This window comes from Amblyomma mixtum, chromosome 8 (genome assembly GCF_055824585.1).
Source record: "Amblyomma mixtum isolate Tamu chromosome 8, ASM5582458v1, whole genome shotgun sequence".
Classification (NCBI taxonomy): domain Eukaryota; kingdom Metazoa; phylum Arthropoda; class Arachnida; order Ixodida; family Ixodidae; genus Amblyomma; species Amblyomma mixtum.
In genome coordinates this window covers 142316958-142344259 of record NC_143019.1, presented here as the reverse complement: position 1 = coordinate 142344259, position 27302 = coordinate 142316958, and the positions used below count along the sequence as shown (strand labels likewise).

The 27302-nt window shown below is 46.6% G+C and overlaps 1 protein-coding gene and 1 pseudogene across 1 annotated transcript in view; one reads left to right on the top strand and one right to left on the bottom strand.

Moving 5' to 3' along the window:
• LOC149334672 (calsenilin-like) overlaps window positions 1-27302 on the bottom strand; it is a 461575-nt gene that overhangs the window by 382932 nt on the left and 51341 nt on the right. The window lies entirely within an intron of this gene.
• LOC149334673 (uncharacterized) lies at window positions 4923-9023 on the top strand (annotated as a pseudogene).

The following is a 27302-nucleotide window of genomic DNA, read 5'->3' as shown; positions in this document are numbered from 1 at the left end:
TGAGCGGATCAGAGAACACCAAAGGAATGTAGAACAGAATAAAGATGGCCCCCATTTGCCCATGCACATCAGAACCTGCCCGTCGCGTACTTGTGAACCATGCTTTTCTGATGTGCGGATTTTGGCAAAGAGTAGTGTGACAAAAGCCAGGGAACTGATAGAAGCATTCCATATCGAAAAGAGGGGCAACTTGTGCGTCAGTGAAACGTCGATAAACCTGTATAAGGCTGAAAAAGCGTTTTTTGATCGCTGCTTATCTTCTTGAAGCTGGATGTCTTCCTTGCGCATGCGCCGACAGTGACATATATGTACGTGTTTTTCTGCACATTAAATCAGTTGTGAGTGGCGCTCTGTCTCGTCTTTCTTCTCCTGTGTGTGTGTGTGCTTATGGTTTGGCGCCTTTGAATTTAATTATGAATAACTACCAACTAGCCCAACAACAAGTTCTTCAAAGTAAGTTCGCATGGCGAGTGGCAGTACGGCTCAGCAGACGGTAGCGACAGTGTAAAAGTAAAGGCGCCAAAAACCACACACACACACACAAGACAAGAGAACGGGAAAGAGCGCCACTCACAACTAGTTTATTTTTCACACCACAAATACATATATACACAACGCCAGCGCCTGAGCAAAGAACAAAATTACGCATCAATGCGATAACGACTGCTCAAAAAACTTTCTTTCTGCCTGATAGAGAGAAACGGAAGTTTGGCTAACACACGCACTGCCTTTTTTACAGATATAAAACGCTTCAATCAGTTCTCGGGCTTTAATGTTACTGCTTCTGGCAAGAATCCGCACGGATGAAAAGCATGGCTCACAAGAGCGTGAAGGGCAAGATCTTATATGTTTCGGCAAATTTGGGCCCTCTTTATTTTGTTCTACGTTTCTTTCATGTTCTCTGATTCGCTCATTCACGCAGCGCCTTGTCGATCCTATATAGGAACGACCGCACGAGAGGGGAATTTCGTAAATTACCCCTTTGGAACATTTCATAAAAGGTCGCCCATGCTTAATACCACAGCCTCTTTCTTGTTCTTTTTCTTTTCTTCTGTCGATTCGAGACAAATACTTCCGAGCTTCAGGGGGGCTGAAAAGACGAGCGGGACACTATGCCTGCTCGCAACCTTCTTCAGATTGTGGGCCAACTTGTGCACATACGGCACCGCCACAGGTCTCACCTCTTCACGAGGGACCTCTGCCCCAGCTCTCACTGCCCTAATCTTCAACTTCTGTAAGAGGCTTCCGGCGACCCCTGTGACGACCGAACCAGGGAATCCGGCTGAAGCCAGCCTAGCCAATTGGTTTTCGAAACTCGTTCGCATCTTGTGAACGCATAACTTCCTTAGCGCGGATTCAAGGCACTGTGAAGTAATACCTCTTTTCACTAATTTGGAGTGGGAAGAGTCGTATGGCAGAAGCCCTTTTTTTGCTCGCGGAGCGTAAGACCAACACACATGATCCGTGCAGAACTCAATTTTGATATCTAAAAACTGTAAAACATTGTCCACCGGCAGTTCGCATGTAAAATACAAGCCTTTTCCATGTGGTCTGAATAGAGATAAAATGTTAGGTGCAGCTTCAGCGAAGTTTGAGCTTGCGTCCTTGGTTAAAACAATCAAGAAATCCTCCACGTATCTAAAAACCTTAAAAACGGTGTTAGCTGGCAAAACCTGATGAAGGACTTGGTCCATTTGTGAAAGAAAAATGTTACTTAAAACCGGAGCGACACACGAACCAATACAAATGCCCGCTTTCTGCAGAAAAAACCGCTGGTCAAATGTTATAAAAGTGGACTCCAGGTAAAACTTTAAAAGGGTTAAAAAATCATCACTAGTTGTGAGTGGCGCTCTGTCCCGTTCTCTTCTCTTGTGTGTGTGTGTGGTTTTTGACGCCTTTACTTTTACAATGAATTACCAACTAGCCCAGCAAGAAGTTCTCTTAAAGTAGCGACAGTGCTGAGCTCTTCGACAGTCGGTAATGCCGCCGACAAGATTCGTCGGCCAAGGCAAACTGGTCGCGATGTCCGCGGACACGCCACTCTTCTTCGCAACTCAAAAACCAGGCAAGGAGAGTGGGATCGATGGCGTCTAGTATCAATTTCGTAGCCCGTCGTCCGCGCGAATCGCTTCAGCGCATTCCATTGTTCGACTAAGCGTAGTAAATTGGGGCGACGTCACAATGACGTAGCAGGAAGGCGGATCCGTGTCGTCACGCCGCCGTCACCGCGGCTCGAGCCAATCAGCGTAGAGCGAATGCGACATGTCGCAAAAGGCGACACCGGGAGAATACCACCCCAGGATCCAGTTTCTAGGTCTGTCGCTGGTTTTTAGTGGTGAGAGAGTGTGTTGGTCCTATAACGTTACACCGAAGAAAGGTTTGCTCCCCATCGACAGTGCTCATTGTAAACTTGCCAAGTGGGCAGTCGCAGCTAGTGCACCTAATGCGTCACAAACAAAAAGTTGTGTACACATGGCTGATTATAGCTTCGATAACCAGGTTCAACGCCTTCTTTCGCCTGGCGTCTTACCTTTCCGCATATCAGTCCTGTGCGTAGCCTTACCCCAGAAAATAAAGCTACTCGAAGGAGGGAAAGAGCCCAGGGAAAATAAACGTTTGGCGGTAATTTCTTACATCCACGAAATTTCGCACAACGTCAAAAAGGTTGCAGCCAGGTATGATGTGAACGTTGTGTTTTCTGCCCCATGTAAGTTGGCTAAATTATACCCGATGGTAAACCAGAAGAAGCGGGCGACCTGCACAGTAAAACATTCCCGTCAGTTCACCGAATGCCGACCCGCAGTTGTCTACTAGAATCCCCTCACGTGCGGTAAGGCACACAACGGGCTGACCGCACGCTGTTTCAATGAGAGAGCAAGCGAACACTTCCTCAACGTAAAAAACAAATCTGGGAGCCACAAGGCACTTCATTGTAACCAACCCCGCCGCGACGGTCGGCCTATGCTATCGGACATTAAGTTTCTGGCGACCGCAAGGAGTAGAATAGAAAGGGAAGCTATTGAAGGCTTCTTGATTGAAAAGGCTTGGGACGCATGCATCAGCAGCCCTTCTGTCTGTTTACCGGAGAAAGAAAGTTCCTTCCTGGAAAGGACCGTCTTGCCTTTTAACCACTAGACATACTGAGAAACGTTTTTTCCTCTCACCTTACCTCAGTTTCTTTTATTTTGTTTTTACTCCTTTTACCGCGTTCTTTTGTTTGTTGACCTTTTGCGGCTCGTTTCTCCTTTGTATTTTAAAGGATTTTAATGGTTTTACTGTCTTAATTGTTTGTCCGGTGGTGATTCACGTTTTTCTATATTGTCTATTTTCTATATTTCTATTCTCTCTTATACGATTTTCACGTTTTGCCGTGTTATTTGTTGCTGTCGGTTTTTTTTTGTTTTCGCTTTTAGCCTACTGACTGTGCCTATTGCCTAGCAACCTTTAATTTTTCTTCGGACTCTATTTTACCCCCTTTGCACTGCCGTTTCACGCCTGTCATCGTCGCGTTTCATTAACTCGATACTACCCCTGGCATCGCCGATGGAAATAGTAGAGGCACTTGCGCAATTCCCATGCTTCTACGCCTTCTCGCCCAAAGATTCCGTTGCTGTGACGTACTCTTTTTTCTCGCTTTTCAGAGCTGCAGTTGTCGAAGACTATGCTGGGTGATGCACATCTTTTATCTGTGGTCCATTTGTCGTTATTTTAGTTATACTATAGCATGCTAGGGCATGCACTGTTCATTAGTTCAGTTCAGCTGTGTAATAACTCTGTAAGCGTGTGAGGCGTTCCTTCACTATGTCTATTGTCTGACAGTGTATCACGTGGTCTAGATCTTCTTTGTGCAGGTCAGTCAACTACCGTATGCATGTTTGAAAGCTCTCCTTGCACGCCCAGAAGCACTGCTCCAGCCCTTGTGTGCTTTCTCTCTTTTTTTTGTATATATGCGCGGACACTGGGAGCCGCAACTGCTGTCATTCTCAAATATTTTAACTTGCTAGCCTACATACCTGAAAGATCAATTCACATAGGAGCAAGTTGCGATGTCTAACGATGTATCATAGATGAAACGAGGCCTACAGCCGGTAACACGGGACATTGCTGGCAATTAGCAATGTCTCGAATCTGTGGAAAATGTAATGACTGGTGTTGATAACTGGTCAGCGGATATGTGTGATACATGTAAGGGACTCGAACGTGTGAAAATAGAAACAAGCGCGTTACGATCTCGTTTATTGGGAAGCGCAGACCGCTCACAGCGTAACAACCTCATCTTTTATGGAATTTCTGATAGCCTTTCCGATTCTAACGAGAAATCTGGAGAAAACGTCGTTAATCCTAATGACTACATGTTACAGCACTCAGTAAAGATTTACTACATTGCTTGTGAGCAAATAAATGATATGGTTTCATGCCAACAAAACATGTCCCCTCATTCTATATCTGCGGAGCTCAAAACCAAGGGGCAAGCAAGTGTACTTTTAGCGATCGTTGATTAAGGAAAAGGATATATCTAAGGGGAGATTTTTCTGCGGCGATGTGCGAGGAAAGAACTTGATCAATTGAATAGGCGAAACAGCGCGACTCGCGACAATTTAGACACAACGAACTTATTGCCAATGTCAACAAGTGCACGTATAATTCAGAAACTGACCTATTGAGGTGGGGCCTGCTCCATACAGCGCAGCCTCCACCTACCTTCCGTTCTGCGTGTGCATTACCTGATGTGGAAAGGTAGAGACTACTGAGGACACTGACTCGACAGGTGCTCTCACTAATATACGCAGTATCCAGCTCAAAAGAGATGACTGTGTGCGGCGATATATTCCTGTACTTCTGATCGGACTATGAAAAGAAAAATGGTAGGTGTAAAGTTAAGTGGGCTCGGTGGCTGTGCCACAACACTGCCAGCTAACCCTATGGTTTTCGCCATGCAGGTGCTCATCGCCGCAGTCACTTGCATGTTGCCCGCTCTGCTGACTTCGCACTGGTGTGTGCCATCGAGGCATGCGCCGGAGTGGAAACAAAGCGAACTGGACATCGGCATCATGACTGTCATCGCCGCTGCAACACGTGCGTAAGCACCAACAGTGGATGCCTGGGAACTCGACCGACATTGGGCGGCCCAAGCGACAGGGACAGCAATCCATCAGCAGCATATAAAAGGACAGCGACCTTCAGCAGCACTCTGTGGGCTCGGTGGCTGTGCACAACACTGCCAGCTAACCCTATGGTTTTCGCCATGCAGGTTAGTGAAACGGAATCCCTTTCTAAAAAATCTAGCAATTACGCTTTGATACAGCTACCGAGCCCTCAGATGTGCCTTGCCATTGTAACTGAATGTGTATCCGTGATTCGTTCATTGCTGTTGTTGTCGGGGGACATTGAAACCAACCCCGGCCCTAACGATAATGCCGCCGTACTAAGTGAACTACAAAAATTAAATGCCGGTCAGGACACTCTAATCGCGGAAATACAAGATCTGAAGCACCAACTCCTAGCTACAGACAAGAAAATACTTGATCTGAGCCAAAGGATGGCTCAAGTAGAGAGTCAGCACGAAAACCTAATGGCTCTGCAAACAGAAATTGACAGCGTCAAAGGTGAAACAGTCCAAACTAACCAGCTCATATGCAGTTTAGAAACCTGCATTGATGATTTAGAAAACCGATCCCGAAGAAACAACGTGATATTTTACGGCATACGCGACACAAACCCATCTGAAACCTATGCGCAATCGGAACAACTAATAATTGATGAATGCAATACCCATTTAAACATAAATTTAGACACAAATGAAATCGAACGTGCTCATCGCATCGGCCGCCATTCTGACAACACAGACCGTCCAATCATCGTAAAGCTCACATACCACAAAACTAAAAAGCTCATCTTGGCTAATGGACGCAAGTTGAAGGGTACCGATATTAGTATCGGCGAAGATTTTTCACGGCCTGTGAGAACTGCTCGCAAACACCTTGTTGCGTTTGCAAAAAAGAAAAAAGTAGCTTTCGCCCTTCCTTCCTTCCCTTTTCACTGGCCCGAAGCGCCTACGATGCATCATCAGAAACAGCCAAAGAAATCTCATAGCTATCATCTCGCGATACCAGGGTAAGAAACTGTTCCCATCCTACGCCCCAGCACAAGCTTTCATTTTCCGTTATCTTTACCAACATTCGTAGCTTTCTTCCGAAACGCGATACCGTATTCAACCTCATGTCATCATCTGATAGTAACCTGCTCATCCTAACAGAAACCTGGTTGACCAACGATGTTAGCGACCATGAAATACAGACAGACTCTCCCGGTTTTGACATTTATCGCAAAGATCGTAAAGAAACACGAGGTGGGGGGGGGGGGGGGGGGGGGTTAATAGCAGCAAGCCAGAAGTTGTCATGTACGCCAATCAACCTTGTCTCAGATCTGGAAATTCTTTGGCTTCTCATTCGAGCCTCGCCCCAAACAGTATTGCTGGGTGTCTGCTACCGCCCTCCAAACAGTAATGCTGATTTCTGCACAAAATTAAATAAAATTCTGTGTGACATTGCTACATCACACCCTAATACACATATCCTACTATTCGGTGACTTTAACTTTCCAAATATTGATTGCCGTACCCAAACGACTGCTAACACTGAATCAAATTATTTTCTTGACGTATGTCTTAATTCTAACATTACGCAACTCATTTCGGAGCTGACACGTGTAGCAGAAAACTCTGCCACTATTCTAGACCTGATACTAACAAACCACCCGGAAAGCCTAACGTCTATTTCTTTCCTACCAGAGATCAGTGATCACAAGGTAATCCATGCCACATTTTCCTTTGCTCCAACACCACGTGTCACTCACAAAAAAACTATCGCCCTGTACGATAAAGGGAACTATGGGGCCATAAATAATGAACTAACTGCCTTCCTTCCATCCTTTGGAGCATCATTTCATAAGAGATCTCCTGAAAACAACTGGACTATATTTAAAACTAAGGTACACGACCTAACAAAAAAATTCATTCCGAAAACCACTTTGCATGAAAATCACCACAAACCATGGTTCACAAGGTCCATAAAACGAATAGAAAATAAGAAAAAAAAAGACTTTTCCGCGCAGCCAAACTTAGACCGAGCACTTCAGCATGGAATAAATACTACGCGGCCGAAAAAGATTATCTAGCAGCTATCCGCGACGCAAAGCACTCTTTTTTTCTAAAATGATTTGCCTAACATCCTACGTCACAGCCCAGAAAAATTTTGGAAGATAATAAACCCCCAACAGCCCCGTGAAGTTATTCTCACTAACGAATGTGATGAAATAATCACAGATGCTGACAGTGCAGACATGTTTAATCACGCATTTTCATCTGTATTTACCAAGGATACCGGCCTACTTTCCGCGTCTACCCTTCCCAGAAAGATAACGAATAACATGCCGGCCACAACGTTCTCGGTTGATGGTGCCGCTTCCCAAATTCAAAATATTAAACTTTCATCATCAGCCGGCATCGACGAAATCAACTCGAAAGTGTTAAAAAATACCAAACATACCTCTGCAAAATATTTGTGCCTCATATTTTCGCAGTCATTGTTCACAGATATTTTGCCTCACGACTGGAAGGTGGGAAAGGTCGTTCCCGTCTACAAATCAGGTAATAAAAATTCCCCTTTGAATTATTGTCCCATCTCACTAACCAGCGTGCCGTGCAAGATCATGGAACATGTCATATACTCGCAAATCATGAACTTCTTAGATACTAGCAACTTCCTTCACTCTTCACAACATGGATTTAGGAAAGGATTTTCATGTGAAACACAGTTGGCACTTTCTCTACACGACCTGCACGCAAATCTTGACTGTAACATCCAGACTGACGCTGTATTTTTAGATTACGCTAAAGCATTCGATAAAGTATCCCACCTACGCTTGCTGCTAAAACTTTCCCTCTTAAATTTACACCCACATGTCTTAAGATGGTTAGAACAGTTTCTTACTAATCGTACTCAATCCGTGCTCATAAACAGCCAGTCGTCTAGCCCCCTACCCGTAACCTCAGGCGTCGCACAAGGGTCCGTCCTTGGTCCTCTTCTTTTCTTAATATACATTAACGATTTACCCTTGCATGTGTCTTCCTCAATCCGCTTATTTGCTGACGACTGCGTTATTTATCGTACAGTAACTAACATCTCAGACAAAAACGCTCTTCAGACTGACCTTAACAGTGTACAAGAATGGTGCGGCCAGGGGTTAATGACTATTAACCCTAACGAATGTAAGCTCATGTCATTCACCCGAAGTCTTAGACCTTTTCGTTCTGCTTACACAATAGACAACCTACCAATAGAATATGTGCAAACATTTAAGTACCTAGGCGTAACACTATCAACTAACCTATCCTGGAATGCGCATACTGTGAACATCATTTCATCGGCCAACAAAAAACTAGGTTTCCTCAAACGCCACATACGCCATGCACCAAAAGACTTAAAATTACTAGCATATCAGTCATTGATAAGACCTAAACTTGAATACGCATCAGCCATCTGGAATCCCCATCAAAATTATCTGAAGGCTAATCTTGAACAAGTTCAAACTCGCGCTGTTAGATTCATTCATTCATTCCGCATACTCATACGACATCAGTGTATCGTCTTTAAAACCTGAAATTAACTTTTCACTTCTTTCCCATCACCGGCGCATTGCTAGTCTCTGCCTTTTTCATAAATTCTTCAACAGTTCATTGCACGAAGCACCCTACATCGTACGCAGCAAGCACATATCCCAGCGCACTGGTCATCCGCTTCAAGTTGTTGGTCCACGCTCCAGTACCACTGCATTCTCGGCCTCGTTTCTTGCCCGAGCAACATCCGACTGGAACGGCCTTTCCCATCAAGTCGCATCCATTACCTGTCCATCAAGATTCCACCAAGAGTTAACGCAGCTGATGTTAGATTAAACCAAACCTCATGTTATATCTGTAGCCCCACCCCTTATGTAATACCCCTGAATAGGGGTCTTTAAGGAAATAAACTGAACTGAACTGAAGAGATCGCAGGAGGCGCGGAGTGGGTGAGGGAACAAACGCGGGTTAATGACATCCTAGTCGAAATCAAGAGGAAGAAGTGGGCTTGGGCAGGGCATGTAATGCGAAGGCAAGATAACCGCTGGTCCTTAAAGGGACACTGAGGAGAAATTGAAGTTGGCTTGTATCGATAGAATACCAGCTCCTGATTACAAAAACGCCACTCATACTGACAACAAAGCTCTTGTAACGTAGAAAAGAGCAAGAACCAAAATACAGGTATTGCCGCCACAGGCCAAACTCGCAAGTACAAGCATCATGACGTCATATAACAAAACAGTGTTGCTAGAACCAATGGTTCTAGCAACGCTAGGACACGAGAAGCACAAATCACTGAGGCGCAGCCAATGCATGCGCAAATCTCCTTGACGTCGCCAGATGGCGCCACGTGCCGGGCAGCTACGCGCTCGCCTGAAGCATCGGGACCAATCAGCGCCTGCTCGCCGGCGTTAGGCGGGCTCCCGGTATTCCGCTAGCGGTATCAAGGTACACGGTATGCTAAAGGTGTCTATTTGCGAGAACTTCGTTGACGACTTCGAGAACGAGATCCATCGTAACGCTCGCAAAACGCCGGTGCAAACGTAAGCGAAGCGACTGTAGCGACGGCCGCAATAGCCGATAGATGCCTTCAACGTGCGGCCGGCGGTAGCTTTCTTTTCGGCTGCTGCTAGGCCGCAATGCTGGCCGGCAGAAATCACGGAGTCTGCGTTACGTCATGTCACGTCATGTTTCACGTCACTTAGTCCTCTCTCGTCATAGCCGAATCCCAAGTTTGAATCACAGCGGCGGGAAAAACCTATTCAACTTCGAATCCAAATTTCTTAGAAATAAATGCATTTTTCGCTGCCGGCCAAGTGGCAACAAAGCCATGACATGCCGAACTATCGGATTTTGCTATAGAAAATATATTAATAGTGCTCTCCTCAGTGTCCCTTTAAGGGTAACGGAGTGGATTCCAAGGGAAGGCAAGTGTAGCGGGGGGCGGCAGGAAGTTAGGCGGGCGGGTGGCGGTGATATACGGAGGCCACAGTTATCAAAATACAGGGGTAAATGGAGAGACATGGGAGAGGCCTTTGCCTTGCAGTTGGTGTAGTCAGGCTAATGACGATGATAACTAAAATCAGCAATTAAACTTTTTATATTTAATTATAGGGACGAGGTTATACTGCGAAACTGATGGCTGTCAGCATCAAAGGTTAGCTCTGTTTTACAAATTTTCTTAATTTCCATGTGCTTCGAAATATCGAACGTCAGAAACATGCGTTTGAAAGGTCGTTGAGTAGGCTTTTCTGATTTGTCCATTGTTCCGCATTTCCCGTGCGGAACATCGTGAAGAAGGCTCATGTGCGGGAGCCGAACCGTCAAGAACTTTTAATCTATGGCCGGTGTTCCCCGTCACGCTCACTAATAATAATAATAATAATAATAATAATAATAATAATAATAATAATAATAATAATAATAATAATAATAATAATAATCTTTATTCAGTATAATCCGAACATACATAAAACGGAAGCGCCGAAGCAACAAGTGGGCTTGTACGGCGACAACCGGCAGCCGCGGCAATCGTCGCTCTACATCAGACCTCCATCAGAGGCAAAACAAATTAAAGTAAGTAAATATAAAGAACAAACATTTGCCAGAGAACACTATGAAAAAGTACTGAGATTTTATTACATGTTAAAGGTTCTCTAACACTTGAACAGCAACACAGTTTTTCGCGGGTCGTTAAAAAAATAAACCGTCCGGTAATTCTTTAAAGATAGCTGCCACGTAATATTGTCTAGTTGCTTTGCCATTGTGAGTGCGCACTCTCGGTTTATGATAACGAAGAACATGTCTCAACGGCACCGGTTTCGTATTTATGTGCCTGTATACGGTGTTCCAAAAATATTTCAGTACTACAATTTGTTTAAAAAGATTGTCAAAAGAAGGCAAACCGGCTGCGGTAAAGACACTGTTGGGCAAATTTTCCTGCGGCAAGTAGAGAACCTACTACAGCAGCTATCTTCACAGGCTTTTCAATAAAAGAACAAGAATTTCCCGCGCAGCTCGTGCAACTAAGTGGTCTGCATGCCAGGCAGTCCGCGTGTAAAGTTGAAGCAGAAACTGATTCAAACACATTAAAACCAGCTAAACATAACTTCCTTATTGTCGTTCTCTCTGCATTGGTAAAAAATAATCCTAAGCTGTTTTGGAATTTTACTGGCATTTTACTATCTGTGTCTAGTTTTCCTGTAACTAACGATACAGCTGGACAAGCTCTTGTGGTTGGGCTTACCTGACGCATACATACGAAGTTGTTTCAAATAATAAATGTGTATTGTTACTAGTAATCGTATGCCAAACACGAAGAAGTGACTTGCCTCTGGGTCACCCTAGCTTGGCCACTGGCGCCTGCCAAACTGCTGAGGCTGTCCAGGCCTGTTGCCATCTGTTATCGGATGGCCAAGCCTGCAATCCTAAAGCACCTGGCCTTTCACTGCTGGAAACTTTATTTCTGCCGATCTTTTATTGGATAGGAATAAAACTCGCTCGACGGGGAAAACTCTCCGGCATTCTCTGAAGCTTCCGGGAACCACCTCCGAGCTGGCACGTTTGACAGATGGCAAAGGTCCGGAGCCCTTCACTACGGCGTCCCTCATAGCCTTAGTCGCTTTGGGACGTTAAACCCCAATAAACCAAAGCAAACCAAACCAGATGGCAAAGGGGAAAGAGAGAAATCCTCTTCTCCACTCGTAAGGGTGAGCTCAGATAAAGAGGGCCAAGGTGGCTTCCATGGAGAGGACTTATTGGGTGGCTACTATAGGCGGAGGATCGAGGTCCTGACGCTAGCGTAGGGGTGCCCAACATGAGGGTGGTTGCCTGGGGAACAACCCATCGGGTTTATACCGTGGAAGGTACAGAGTTGGGAGAAAAGTGAGCTGGGAAAAGGAGCGGAGGTAGCAGAGTGGCGGGCGCACGCTAGATACCCCTCTACCATTGAAGTGGTCGTGTTCGAGCCGCCGCCAGAACCGTGTCGTTGGATGGTGGAGATTGAACACAGAATAGAAGACAAAATGTTCATTTATTCACTTGTAAAGAAGTGTAAAGCTCTCTTAGGGTGCGATGTAGGTCGATGTAATGAATAGTTTCCGATGTGTCTTATCATGCAATGCAAAATGAAAGTCTAATGCGACGCATTTCCATCGGATTGGCCCACCATTGCTTTTGAGTTTTTTTATTCTATTTTATTTTTTCTGTCATGCATTATACTCGAAAAATCCGTCTACATACTCCGGTTAGCTGACAGTGACGTTATCTTGTAATTTTCATACTGTCATTGCTCGGTGCTAACAAATGGAATCGTCCAAGCTCGTCACCACAAATGAAATCGCCCCACCTAGTCGGGAATAATGCCTAGTTGTCCAGAATAGGAGCTTAAAGAATTTTAGACTTAAAAGAAGTTCAGTTTTCTTGGAATGTAACCCAATGTAAAAAGCGATTACGGCCGAAAGGAGCTGGAGAATATTCCTCTTAGACACTGTCCGAGGAACAAATCAAAAAGGAACAGAAAAAATTGATTTGTGCGGAAAATGGAAGCAATAAAGTGTTCATTTTAGTGTTGGTGCACTGCGCTAGATTTTGTTTTTTCCGCGCCTGAAAATAGATTTTTTATCCTGTGCAGCACAACATCATAATCTCCCAGTCACGCACACGCAAAGAACGAGAGAGAGTGAGAGAATGGAAGGCAAGTTGGTGTAATTCGGCAAATGGAGATTCAACTATTTCAATGGAAAAGTTTCTAATAAGGCTCACTCACAATTAAAACCGCAAGCGCATTGCGGTCTCTGTTCATTCTCCCCACTGAGTCGCGTATTCGAGGCCGTCCACTCCACGCCCGGACGCAGCACGCGCCTCGGCGGGGCGCCGCTGCGGAACTGAGCGCTCCCTAGCCGACCCTCGGTCTAACGCCGAAAGGTCGGCGCTCAAACAACACGCAAAAGTAGCGCCGAAAAGCGGCGAAGAAACATACGACGCTCCGCCAGGCGCGTTCCTTCAGTTACGAAGCGGCGCCTGGGGGAAAGGGGAGAAGAAAGTTGAGAAACTTCGCAAGTACTTTTGGGGCGTCGGGGGCGCTGCTTGTGAAAGGAAAGCCAACTCTGACGAGAGACGAAAGATGCCGTATGGGGAAAAGGAGCTTTTTCGTAGACGCACCCTCCCGCCGCGCGTCGTCATTGCTCGATGACTGCGAAGAACCGGAGGGGGGAACAGGTTTGATGGTAAACTTACAAAATGGGCTCCGCCTGAATGTGTGCCGCCATGTCGGAAGGGTGTTTCTCTCGGGGGTGGAAATGAATTTCGAGGAAGTGATGAGAAAAGTTTGGCACTGATATGTGCAGCGGACTTCCTTGGTGAAGCACTTAAAGGAGATTTTCTCAGAAACAGCCCTTCTGTATCGCTGCCTGTATGTGAGAGACAAAGGTGTTTCTCTGATGCATTGCAGCGCTCCACTGCGGATGTCTTTTGTATGAATAACTCCTCCATGGAAAATCTTGTTTCGTTGTAAACCACGGAAGAGTAGGCAGCAAGCCAAGCCCAGCTGCAACGTGTCATGACACCATGCGGTCACCAGATGTAAATGCGCGTAAACATGCTAGCGGACCATGAGTGCCAATGCTTTGACCGCTATACTTTCCATATTCCAGACGCTATAATTTGTGCGCATCAGAAGGCAGTGATAGTACAGAGAAGGTAAGCGGTCATTTGCGATTGCTTCAATGTGGCGGATTTCTCTGAAAAGTTGCTTCAGCAAAGCGAGACGTTTGTATCCATGGGTGTCGCAAAGCGAGAAAAGTGGCATTGTCGGGCATGCCGTGGCGACTCACGTTTGCCGTCGGCCAGAGAGGGTCGATCGCAGATTGAATCATCAGAAATCGTTCAGAAGCTAGCTGCTGTCGAGGCGAAACTCTCGTGCCTGCTAGATCACAAAACTAGCATTGCCACCATTCTTTTGCTACCTCCGCAAGTGGAAACGCTTACGCTAACCGTTCAGCTTCTTCAGACTAAAACAACCGAGTTTTAGCCCTCTGTCGAATTCATGGCAGCTGAGTACCAGAAGCTGCTTGAAATATGTAACGAAAACTCACGAGAAATAAAAGAACACGATAAAAAGATCGCATGCTGGGAAGCAACTGTAAGCGAACAGGCTGCTCAGATCAAATGCATGCAGACTGACTTCAATACCCTCGAACAGTACAGTCAAGCATGCTATATGGAAACTAGTGGTTTACCTGTCGAGAACCTGCGTTCCAGATTTGCAGATTTGATTGAGAAGTTAGAAATTAGTGACCATTCTGCAAATCAAATAACAGCCATTCATCGTCTCCCGTCGCGGCAAAAGAAAACTCCAGTGGTGCTAGTTCCGTTTTCCTCTCGACTTGTACGTGAAAAATGGTCGCAAACGAGGAACAAGCTCGAAGGCCTGAGAAATGCAGATGAAGTCAAGGATATTTTTTTCAATGAAAACCTGACACGTGTTAACAGTGAATTGTTCTGGAGAGCCAGGGTGAAGGCTGAAGAAAAGTCCTACAAATTCGCCTGGGTGCGAAACGGCCGGATATTTGCTCGGAAGACGGAGGGTGCTTCAGCCTGGAAAATCTTGTCGCTATCTGATGTTGATGCTATGACAAGCGCTACACTTCAAATGTCGTCATTTCCAAATTTTAATACATTTGCTGAAACATTTCAACCTGCACCCGGTGGTTCAATTACCATTCTACACATTAACATTCGCAGTATTAGGAAATGCTGGGACCAGTTTGGAATAGTCGCTCATCAACTCCTTGATACTGTTGATGTATTTGCATTTACCAAAATAAATGTTACCGATGACTTCACAAGTAATTTCCACATTCCTGAAAAAGGTGGCTGCATAGGCGTTTTCATTAGAAAATCTCTGTCTGTTTCTGCGGTCAATGTCAATTTTACTGCTGTGGAAGTTTTGGCATTCGATGTGATGCGTAGCAGTATATCAGCCCATTTACTTATAGCTTACCGTCCACCATCGGAGAGTGTGCCTACTTTTGTTACTGAATTACAGGATACCATTACCCACCAGTTCTCTGCCGGTAACCTGTGTATAAAATTACGAGGAACTTTAGCGGCTAAAGTGATGAAAGGCGAAAGCCTGAGTGCTGCATTCTGCTGCGCGATTGTTCACTTCACATTTTGTTGGTGCATTAATTAACTGCCAATTAATGACGCTTAAGCTTCGCCTTCAGGAGTGGAACGCGACAGCGTGTTGTAGCGCTGCCAGGCAGTCCACGGAACGCCACCACCCGTTCGGCGCGATGCCGAGCCCTTTGAACGCAACGCTTTTTGAGGAAGGAAGGAAGGAAGGAAGGAAGGAAGGAAGGAAGGAAGGAAGGAAGGAAGGAAGGAAGGAAGGAAGGAAGGAAGGAAGGAAGGAAGGAAGGAAGGAAGGAAGGAAGGAAGGAAGGAAGGAAGGAAGGAAGGAAGGAAGGAAGGAAGGAAGGAAGGAAGGAAGGAAGGAAGGAAGGAAGGAAGGAAGGAAGGAAGGAAGGAAGGAAGGAAGGAAGGAAGGAAGGAAGGAAGGAAGGAAGGAAGGAAGGAAGGAAGGAAGGAAGGAAGGAAGGAAGGAAGGAAGGAAGGAAGGAAGGAAGGAAGGAAGGAAGGAAGGAAGGAAGGAAGGAAGGAAGGAAGGAAGGAAGGAAGGAAGGAAGGAAGGAAGGAAGGAAGGAAGGAAGGAAGGAAGGAAGGAAGGAAGGAAGGAAGGAAGGAAGGAAGGAAGGAAGGAAGGAAGGAAGGAAGGAAGGAAGGAAGGAAGGAAGGAAGGAAGGAAGGAAGGAAGGAAGGAAGGAAGGAAGGAAGGAAGGGAAAACTTTATTTACACTAATGGTTTTTCCTGCGGTTTGGGGGCATCTTCAGAGACGTCTTGGTTCTACCCCCAGGAGCCTTCTCTGTCGAAGTCGTCCGCCTCTAATCAGTGGTCGGTTGCCCTCAGTCCAGGGCTCCGCTGGCCACTGCCGCCCGTTGAGCTCGCTGCATCAGACCTTGTTGGTCTTCACAGCGGTCGCTGGACAGCAGAGTCTCCCACTGCTCCGCACTCGGGTTTTGTATGTTTTGGCAGGCCCACGTGTATGTTTTGGCAGGCTCATGTGATGTGGTATAGAGTAGGTTTTTCGTCACACCAGGGACATTTGGCCGTATATATCGTAGGGTGCATTTTGTTTAGTATATGTAGGTTTGGGAAAGAGCCTGTTGGTAATTGCCTCCAAGTGACAGCTTCCTCTCTGCTGAGAGATTTGTGCGGTGGGGGATATCACATTCTTCTATAGTTTTGTAGTATGGCCGAATATTCCTTGGGTGCTGGCGCGAGTTCGGCGGTCTCGTCGGATGCTCGGAAAGTAATGTATCCTCGAGCTATCCTGTCGGCCTCTTCGTTCCCTGCCACCCCCGTGTGCCCCGGTACCCACACAATTTTGTGTGGGATTTTGTCGTTTTGTTCTTCCAGGTTTTTAATTCTGTCGCTCGCTGCGAGGAGTATACGGAGCGCGTGACGACCTATCCTCCCATTCATGTAATTTCGGCAGGCTGTTTGAGAGTCCGTGAGTATTGTTAGTGACCGCCCGGTTCTATAGCCCTCCGCCACCGCTAGAGCAACGGCTACTTCCTCGGACTCTGCAGCTGTGCAGCCTCGGAGAGACGCGCTGGTCATTTCGCGTAAAGACGAATCGACCACCGCCGCTACAGCGATTTTGGTATCTCCTCCTCTCCAAGACGCGTCTGTATACACGGTCGTGGCTTGAGGAGCGTATGTTTTCTCAATGAATTCGGCCCTCGCTTCTCTTCTGCCTCGATGGAGGTTGGGATCCATGTTTTTTGGTATTGGAGCTACCTTGAGGGTCTTGCGAAGCTCGTCGGGGATCGTTGCCGTCCTTGACATTTCTCGCATCTGCTCGCGGTATCCGAGCCTCTGCAGGAGCGCTCTTCCAGTCGTTGTTTGCAACAGCCTGAGTTTTTGCGGCTCAAGCTGCGCCTCTCGTAGCTCCTCAAAGGTGTTATGTAATCCCAGGGCCATGAGTTTTTCTGTAGACGTGTAGCGTGGTAGTCGGAGCGCTGTCTTATACGCTTTGCGTAGCAGGGCATCCGCTTGTTGTATTTCGTTTTTGTTGAGGCACTGGTAGGGTAGGCTGTACGTGATTCGACTAACTACTAGGCTTCTTACTAGTTTTAGTGTGTCCTCTTCACGCATGCCATGTCGCCTGTTGGTGATGCGGGTGATCATGCGTGAGACTTGTAGCGTTGCTGCTTTCAGTAATGTAAAAGTGTGAGTACTGCGCTGGTTGGATTGAACTCACATGCCCAAAATTCTTATTGTTGTCTTTTCAGGTATGGGTGTCCCTTCCAGGTAGACGTTGAGTTTTAGGTCCTCGTTGGTTGGGACGGTCCGGTTTCGCTTGCCTCTCCAGACTCTCAGCAGTTCCGATTTCTCGGTCGAGCATGCGAGTCCTCTTTCTGCAAGGTATTGCTCTACACAAGAGGCCGCTTGCTGTAGCCTTTCTTCCTTCTCTCCGAGACAGCCCGTGTTTGTCCAGACTGTTATATCGTCAGCATACATTGCATGCCTGATGCCTTCGATGTTCTCTAGTTTTCGAGCTAGGCCTATCATAGCTATGTTGAAGAGTAGGGGTGAGATAACTGACCCTTGGGGTGTTCCCTTGTTTGGAGTGCGAATTTTGTCCGATCGAAGGTCTCTTATGCCGATGGTGGCAGTTCTATCGGACAGGAAGGCTTTGACGAAGCCGTGGATTCTGCGTCCGCAATCCAGGTTGTCTAGGCCCGTAAGGATCGCTTCGTGGCTGACGTTATCGAATGCCCCCTTGATGTCCAGGGCCATTATGACATTTTCTCCTGTCCGAGGTACGTTTCGCAGGACATCTTCTTGTATTTGGAGGAGAACGTCCTGCGTCGAGAGCTTCGCTCTGAAGCCGAACATGGTATGTGGTACACAGTCGTTATCTTGAATGTAATTTTGAAGCCTTAAAGTTACAACCCGTTCGTAAAGCTTGCCAAGGCACGACGTGAGTGATATGGGCCTGAGGTTTTCAATTTGTAGCTTTTTACCAGGTTTAGGTATCATTATTACTTCGGCGTGTTTCCAATCTTCGGGAACCGTCTCCGCCTCCCAATGTTTGTTAAGAAAGCTGACGAGCTCTTGTATGAGGTCGTCGCTAAGGTTGCGGATTAGGGCGTTGTCGATTCTGTCCGCTCCGGCTGCCGTGTTTCTGGTGGTGTTTCTTATGGTCGCGTAAACCTCTTCCACAGTTATGGGGCGGTCGAGTTTCTCGTTTTCGGCTCCTCGATACGTTCCTTGGTATCGCGGGGAATTGTGATCGCCAAAACATTTTTCTCGTGCCTTCTCCAGTAGGGCGATGTCTGATCCCTCGAAGGAGTGGATGAATCTGTGGATGGCTTTATTGGTTTCTGATTTTATTTTGGTCGGATCGATTAGTGCTCTTAAGAGATTCCAGGTTCTGGCTGTGCCTAGAGTTCCCCTAAGCGAGTCGCTGAGTTGTTCCCAATTTTGTTTCGCGAGCTGCATCGCGTATTCTTCCGCCTTTGCCGTAATTTCTGCTATCTTTAGTTTTAGTTTCCTGTTGTGTTTTTGCTTCCGCCATCTTTTGGTGAGACTGCGTCTCGCTTCCCATAGCCTGAGGAGGTGGGCGTCTACTTCGGGCATTGCTGTCGTTCTCCTTAGACTTTTTGTGCATCGTTGTCGCGTTTCTCTCAGCATGCCGCTCCATTCCTCCAGTGATTGGATACCGCCTTCAGATTTGTTGCAAGCCCCGCGAAACGCGTTCCAGTCAGTGATTTCGCCTGTCCAATCTGGCGTCTTATGGTGTCGGATGCTATTCGTGTCCGGAGGATAAAGTGATCGCTGCCTAGATTTTCCATCATGTTTTCCCACTGTGACTCCCTGCTCTTCCTTACGAAGGTGAGGTCCGGGCATGTGTCCGTGCTCACGCTATTCCCGATTCTCGTGGGGGTCGCAGGATCTGTGATTAGACTGCAGCCAAAGTATTCCGCTACTTCCACTAACGTTCTTCCCTTGATGTCTTGTTTCTGGTATCCCCAACTCCTGTCCATGGCGTTGAAATCTCCTACGATGGTGAGCGCATTTTCTTTGGCCAGCTTGTGCGCTCCATAAAACAGTTCGAAGAGTTTGGCGTTTCTTTGTCTCGGCGGGCTGTACACATTCAGTAAGAACTCGCTGCGTCCCTTTCGCTTCTTCGGAATGAGTTCAACAAGCGCGTGTTCAATGTCGGTGTCGGCGATGGTATCGTGCCTGATGGCGGTAATGGTTTTGCTGACTAGGACGGCCGCTTTACCTTCGTTTTCACTCTCGTAAACCTCGTACCCTTGTAAGGTCGGCTTGATTCCAGTCTCTTGGAGCGCAATGACATCAGGAGGTGTGAGTTGTGTGTTTATATATTGTTTTAAGAGGGCCTGCTTTTTGCGGTAGCCTCTGCAGTTCCATTGCCAAATATCTAAGTGTTCTTGTTCTTGCCGATACGTACTGATCATGTTTACGCGTTACTGCTGTTGCCTTGTTCGTTTGCGAAAGCTGTTAGCGCTGGACGGTTGTACGCCCTTTCCCTAATGTTTTCGGTATGTTTTTGTTTTCTAAAAGCACTTCTGATCTCTAAGATGTGCCCTTAGAATTGTACTTGCATCTGTTGCATTTGCGACTGGATTTGCTGCATCATATCCTGCATCATCTGCTGCATCATCTGTTGCATTCGTGTTTCAAGGTCTCCTTCGTTCGATGCCTGTGGTTGTCGTTTTGGAAGGGCTCTAGTCGTGTCGAGTTCCCGCTGTTGTTCCTTTAGTGTTTTTGTGAGTTCCTCAACTTTGCGTTCGAGCTCGTTTTGTTTGATTCGAGCGAGTTCTAGCTCGCGTCTGAGCGCATCGCTGTTCGCGTCCTTCGGTTCTGTGAGGCGACTGTCTTTGTTGTTTGTGTTGTTTATGTCACTACCCTTTCCTACCGAGTGCAAAGCAGTGGTAGGAGCCCAGCTCACCTTGCCGCCGCTTGTCTGGGAAGGCTTCTTCTTTTTCTTTTTCTCTTGCTTCTCCCCCTGCTGTGGGCCGGCTGGTGGTAAAGGCGGGAAGGAGTTGGACCTCGATCGGCTCCTCGATGTCTCTCCCTCTGAGCTGAGCCATCGCTTGGGTGGTCGACCGCGTTGGTCGCTCCGTCCTCTTCCTCCTGTGGGTTTTGGCCTCGCTTTTTTCAATCTCTCTCGGCACACCTTGGATCCAGTCCGGTGTGCCTCGCCACAGATTATGCACCTGGGCGCGCACTCGTGGTCGTCGGGCGGGTTCGAAACTCCGCACAGTCCGCACACAATAATGTTCGGTGTGGGGCACACGTCAGAGCGGTGTCCTTGCTGGAAGCAGACGTAACACACTTGCCTAGTGGGGCGGTACTGGTAGCATGATACTTCTCCTCCGTAATAAATGACAAATTTCGGCAAGACTGGGCCGTCGAACATGAGCACTGCCGTCTTGGATTTTCCGAACATCCTTGCCTGAAGTATGGTGACTCCTTGAGTTCTGACACGTAAGTGTGCTTTGAGTTCTTCAGGAGGGGTACCTGGGTCTACACCGTGGATCACGCCGCGCAGGACGTCTTCCGGTGCCGCCACGTAAGCGTTTACATCATAAGTCTTTCCGTCAAATTTGAGACGGGTAATGTGCCGCACTAGCTGAGCCGTTTGCTCGTGCGAGGTGCTAACGATAATGATATTGGATCCCGTGCGAAGCCTTACAAGTAGGTCCTCGTCCTTGCATTGCTGGCCGCACGCCATGACAATGGCGCGCGCTACTTGGTGGGTGGTGAGGGACTTCACGATGAGTCCTTTCTTAGGTCGAATAATGATCTTGTAGTCGCTTCTGGGGAGTGGCGGCATTCTTCGCCTAGGCCTGCTCTGCTCCCTTGATCCATTCTTGTTGCAGCCGGTGGCATCACCCGGTAATTTTCCATCGTGAGGTTTGGCGGCTGGGCCGGTTCCCGTGCCTTTGCGTTCTTTTCGCCTTTGAAGTTTTCTCTGGCGCTTGGATTGTGCAAGCTCCCAGCTGGCATCGTTGTTGTACCCGGCTGGCTTCGACGAGGAGCCGGACGGGATCTCGTCCTCACTTCCCAAGTCGGCGTCTCCGAAGTCGTCTTCATCCATCTCTTGGAATTCGTTGAGAAGGACGTTTGGTGATTGTAATGGCACATCGTTGTCTTGGCTGGGCCCCGCCATATGGTCCGTCGTTGAAACGGCGTCGATGCTAGGCGTCGGCATCGTCGACAACGTTAGCGGCCCATGCTCTCACGATGTCGAGCTGGGTGGCCCGTTAGGGTTAGCGGGCCGGCGCCCGCTTTATAACTTTTAAGTCTGGTGGAAAGCCGGAAACTGGTCCTACCGCTTGAAATTTCTATCCTGGGGATCCAGCACTTGATATCTTTCCGTTCCGAAGAAAATCCGGTGGCGAGAATGATTTGGTCCGGTCGAATTTGGTCAAAATCTGCGGAACCGATGCGACGGGCGTCCGCTTGCTTGAACCGCCATCAAAAAGCCATCACACTTTTTGAGGAAAGGAAATGGCGTTGTAATTCTCTGTCGTCTCGGTGGACACCTGAGCCGCACCGGACAGGAAGGGAGGAAGTGTGAGTGAAAGAAGAAAGAGGGGCCGTAGTGAAGAAAATGAATATTGTATTTGAGGAAAGGAAATTGTGCATTAACAGTCTCACATATCTTGGTAGACACTAGTTTAAAATTGTATTTGAGGAAAGGAGGTTGCGCAGTAACTGTCTCACATATTTCGGTGGACACCCGTCAAAATTCGCGCGTGGTGACGTCACGACAATTTTGACCAATCTTAAACGCGGACAAATACGCCTTGCTCGTTGGTAAATTGGTTTTTGAGGAAAGGAAATGTATCTGTCTCTCATATCTCGGTGGACACCTAAAGCTCGCCGTAATGGGAAGGGAGGAAGATGGGAGTGAACAAAGACACCGTATTCACTAGATGCACCTTTGTTCATTCCGAAACATCGAGCTGGCATGGCGGAGCGGTAGCGTGCTCGACTCGCACTCCGGAGACCAGGGTTCGATTCCCAAGCTCGGCCAATTTCTTACTCGGTTTTATTTATTTATCTGGTCTGACTAGAAAGGTTAGTTGGACTAATTGGTCAAGTAAGCATTAACTAAACTCAGTCAAACTTACTTGGAGCATCACTATACGATTTCTTTAATTGGTTGCATGGTTAGTAGCCAAAGTACAATTGGCCCCGTTTGAAATTGGCGCACTGTGACGTCACGACCGTTTCGACCAACTGAAAAGCGTGACATTCCTGTCGACAGCTCCTGCTTACAACGATGAGGCATTAAAGGCTTCCGCCTTAATAGGGGATTTAAACATTGATCTACTTTGACCCGAACGGTCTGCTGCTGAAAGTTACTTGAACATGCCCGCAGGCTGCGGTATTGAAGCCCTCATTCATGAGCCAACAAGAGAAGAATTTATGAACAGTATTCTGATCAGAACATGTATTGACCACTTCAATATTGTCACAGGTCGTTCAAACGACGCGGGTCGTGGGGACACTGGAGACCACAGGAGAGCAGGCGCCAGGGACAGTAGTCCAAGCGGTCGCGGCCGGGCTCACGAGCGATTTCCCACCGAGCCTCTTCCTCTTTGCCGGCGATCGGCCAAAGCCCTCTTGGCGCTGGATCGGCTCCCCGCTCGTTGAAGATGACGTTAAGTGGAAAATAACACACATGACAATATTCGCGCATCTAATGTTTCTTCGGCCACAGGAGCAGTCATCACACAAAAACTTGCCGACCACTACTTTATTGTATTCCGCATGACAGCGATCACCAAGTCGGGCCTGCTAAGCATATTGCCGCAATTTTTGATAAGAATCGATTCGACAACAAGGTAGCTTCTTTTGGTCAAATGTTTAGGGAAATCCCCCAAGGTGGAGTAGATTTGTAATAAGGGAGTAATTACTCATTGGCATCCACCCGAGCGCAGCCATACGGCTACAAAGGAAAGCTATACAGCTTTCTCAGAAACTTCGCTTTTAAAGAAAAATTCGTCCTGGTCCGGGGTTCGAACCCAGGACCACCGCTTCACCGGAGCAGTCGCTCTACCAATTGAGCTAACCAGGACGGCAAGCTTATGGTAGGGCGAGAGCGAATTGATCAATAACTCGAAGTGGGAACTGTGTTGGTCAAATGTTTAGGGGAATCCCCCAAGGTGGAGTAGATTTGTAATAAGGGAGTAATTACTCATTGGCATCCACCCGAGCGCAGCCATACGGCTACAAAGGAAAGCTATACAGCTTTCTCAGAAACTTCGCAGTTAAAGACCACTACTTTATTGCATTCCGCATGACTAAGGACAGCGATCACCAAGTCGGGCCTGCTAAGCATATTGCAGCAATTTTTGATAAGAATCGATTCGACAAGATAGCTTCTTTTGACTGGGGTTTTTCATACACCAGAGCAGTATACACGCAGCGTACGACAACTTAGTCTTAATGCTCAAGGCTTTCAAAGAAGTCATCAAAAAACGGAACACCGGTTATCAGTGGCTTACGGCAGATGTACTATCGGTGATTAAGGAAAAGAAAATTTTATGGAAAAAATGTCGTTCAGCTCCGAACAACCAAAATGTTAGAGGAGAATTTCGTAAAGCAAGAAGCCGAGTAGATGCATTAATTGGCTTATCGAAGCACAAATTCTACGGAAATCAATTTCGCGAATCACGGAACATTATGGGCGACACGTGGTCTCTGTTCACGAGCTGCGCGGAAAACAATGTTTAGCTATGAAGGATTCAATTCAGCGTAACTTTGGATCTATAACGCCATCCTTAGCAGATGCTTTTAAAAATAATTATTTCTCTACAGAACAACATTAGAATGGTGAATGTACGCACAACTCTGCCACCATGTCAGGTATCGTCATCTGCCTTTCTTCCTGAGTTGACTGAACCAGATCTTTTCAGCATCATCCTTAGTCTTAAGCACAATAAAAGCGCCGTGATGGATAGATTGTACATAGATGACGTTTACACAAACTTCAGGCCGTTGAAACGTGTTATACACTATATTGTGAACGGGATAATTGAGAGCGGTATATGGCCAAGCTCTGTGAAGCATGCACGCATCATTCCTCTTTATAAAGCGGGACTTAAGAACCAAACTGCGAACTACCGTCTCATCTCTATCATTTCTTGCATATCGCATGAGTTAGAAAAAACTGTCTAGAGTGTTACGAATGCGTTTGTAATGAAGCACAATATAATAAGTCGATGTCAGTGCACGTTAAAGAACCCCAGGTGGTCGAAATTTCCGGAGCCCTCCACTACGGCGTCTCTCATAGCCTTAGTCGCTTTGGGACGTTAAACCCCATAAACCAACCAAACCAACCAAACCAAACCAATATAATAAGCAAACACCAACACTGATTCGTATCGGGCTCTGGAACACAAGTGCTTTAGAAAAATTGTCGGACTCCCTTCATAGCAGTTTAGACAAAAACGAAGTGTTATTTGGGTTATTCCTTGATTTTAAGAAGGCTTTCAATACTGTTAAGCATGAAATATTAACCACTAAGTTATATTCCTACGGGTTCAGAGGTCCCTTTCTATCGTTTCTAAAGGGCTATCTGTCAGAACGGTCACAAATAGTTTGATTAGGTTATGTTCAAAGCAACTCCGTCAGCATTGAGTGTGGAATCCCGCAAGGCTCAATTTTAGCTCCTCTTCTTTTCAACCTTTATGTTAACGATGCCCATGATGTTGTCGCGATTTCTCTACTGTGTCAATATGCTGAAGATACGTTGCTTATTTCAAATGATGTGGATTGTTTCACTGCAGTCTCTAAGCTCCAAGGTGATGCTATTAGAACGTCCGATCGGTAAGGATCAAATTTAATACAAATTAATCCAGCTAAAACGAAGCTCGTTTGCTTCCACAACCGTCACAGAACAGTGCCGTTGGACTGTTCAGTTCTTCTTCACGCATCTAATTGTTCACCTTGTTATTTCTCTCCTGTTACATGTGTTCCTTGTGTGAAATATCTCGGCATGCATATTAATAGCGACTTATCTTGGAATACACAGATGGCATATGTGAGTAAATGCCTTCGTAGCGTAGCATGCCCACTCTACAAAAGATTCAGGGGGCACTTTGACTGTCTAAAGTGGGTAGAGGCGGAAGCGTTTTCCGCACCACCTTCGCTGTTTCTGTGGCACTGGTGGCGTCACATATATTTGAGTACTAATTACTAAGTCATGGCAAATCACTAATTAATTGCTAATTACTGTTTAATGCCTGAATGCTAATTAACTGCTAATTAATGACGCTTAAGCTTCGCCTTTAGGAGTGGAACGCGACAGCGCGTTGTAGCGCTGCCAGGGAGTCCACGGAACGCCACCACCCGTTCGGCGCGATGCCTTGCCCTTTGAACGCAACGCAACGCTTTTTGAGGAAAGGAAATGGCGCAGTAATTCTCTGTCATCTCAGTGGACACCTGAACCGCACCGTAGAGGAAGGGAGGTGGGAGTGAAAGAAGATAGATAAAGAGGAGCCGTAATGAGGAAAATGAAAATTGTATTTGAGGAAAGGAAATTACGCAGTAACTGTCTCACATATCTCGGTGGACACCAGTCAAAATTCAGGGGGGGGGGGGCACTTTTTTTACCTAAAGTGTGGTCACTGATGTGTGGTTAAGATGTTAAGCTTCGCCCCTAATAGTGGAACGCGTCAGCGTCTTGCAACGCTGCCAAGGAGTCTATAGAACGCCATCGCCCATTCGGTTCTACGCCTCGCTCGTCGGTAAATTGGTTATTGAGGAAAGGAAATGTATCCGTCTCTCATTTGTCGGTGGACACCTAAACCTCGCCGGAAGGGAATGTAGGAGGATGAGAGTGAGTGAAGACACCGTATTCACTAGACGCGCCTTTGTTCATTCCAAACCATCGAGCTGGCATGGCGGAGTGGATAGCGTGCTCGTCTCTCACGCCGAAGACCGGGGTTCGATTCCTGAACTCGACCAATTTCTTAATCGCTTTTATTTATTTATATGGCCTGACTAGTAAAACTAATTAGGCTAATTGGGTAATTAAGCAATTAACTAAGCTCTGTCCCACTTACTTGGAGCATCACTATACGATCCCTTCTATTGGCTGTATGGTTACTAGCCAAAGTGCAATTGGCCCCGTTTGAAATTCGCGCACTGTGACGTTACGACAGTTTCCACCAATTGAAAAGCGTGACATTTTCTGTCGACAACTGCTGCTTACAACGATGAGACATTAAAGGCTTCCGCCTTAACATTACACAAAAATGTTGTTGAAAGAAGCGGGCATCGAAGTTCTGAATCATTTTTGTCGGCAGGTGTTCCACAGGGCTCTGTTTTATCGCCTTTGCTTTTCAGTTTATTTGTAAATGATTTATCGAATGCTGTCGCAAAATGTAACATCTTTCAATACGCCGATGACACGTTATTGTTGTCAACAAATACTTCGTTGCCTCTGGCCATGGATGTTCTTAGAACAGATGTGGTGCATGTTATGAACTGGTTCTTAAATAATTCTATTGCAATTAATCAACAGAAAAGTAAGGCAACAAACCGCCCTGTAATTGTGTTCTTCCAGGACTATAACGAAAAGCAAGAACTCTTTAAAAACTGCTCGAAACTAAAAGGCAGTAATGTTTCAATACAGAACGATTATTCACGAAACACACTTAGGAAGCGTAAGTTACTGTGGGACAGCGCGAAAACAGAAAGGGATGAAGGAAAAAAAGTTACCTTGATAAATGACAAGCTGCGAATCGAAAAAATGCTTTACACCTGGGATGACAGCGATAACAGCAGAGTTCAACTCGCTGATAAAAACAGTTATCAAAGCAGAGACTGACATTCTCAACCTCGTGTTAAGGAATTTCGCTTGCTTAATATCAATGCACGTAGTATTGTAAATAAATCGGAGGCTTTGGAGGCTATCTTGTTGATTCACAATCCACACGCCGTAGTTATAACTGAGACTTGGCTGAGAGATGATATTGATGATGAAACTGTTTTCCCCCGCTCTTATCAAGTTTTTCGCCGTGATAGAGCAACACGTGGAGGGGGAGTAGCGGTCCTGGTGAATCA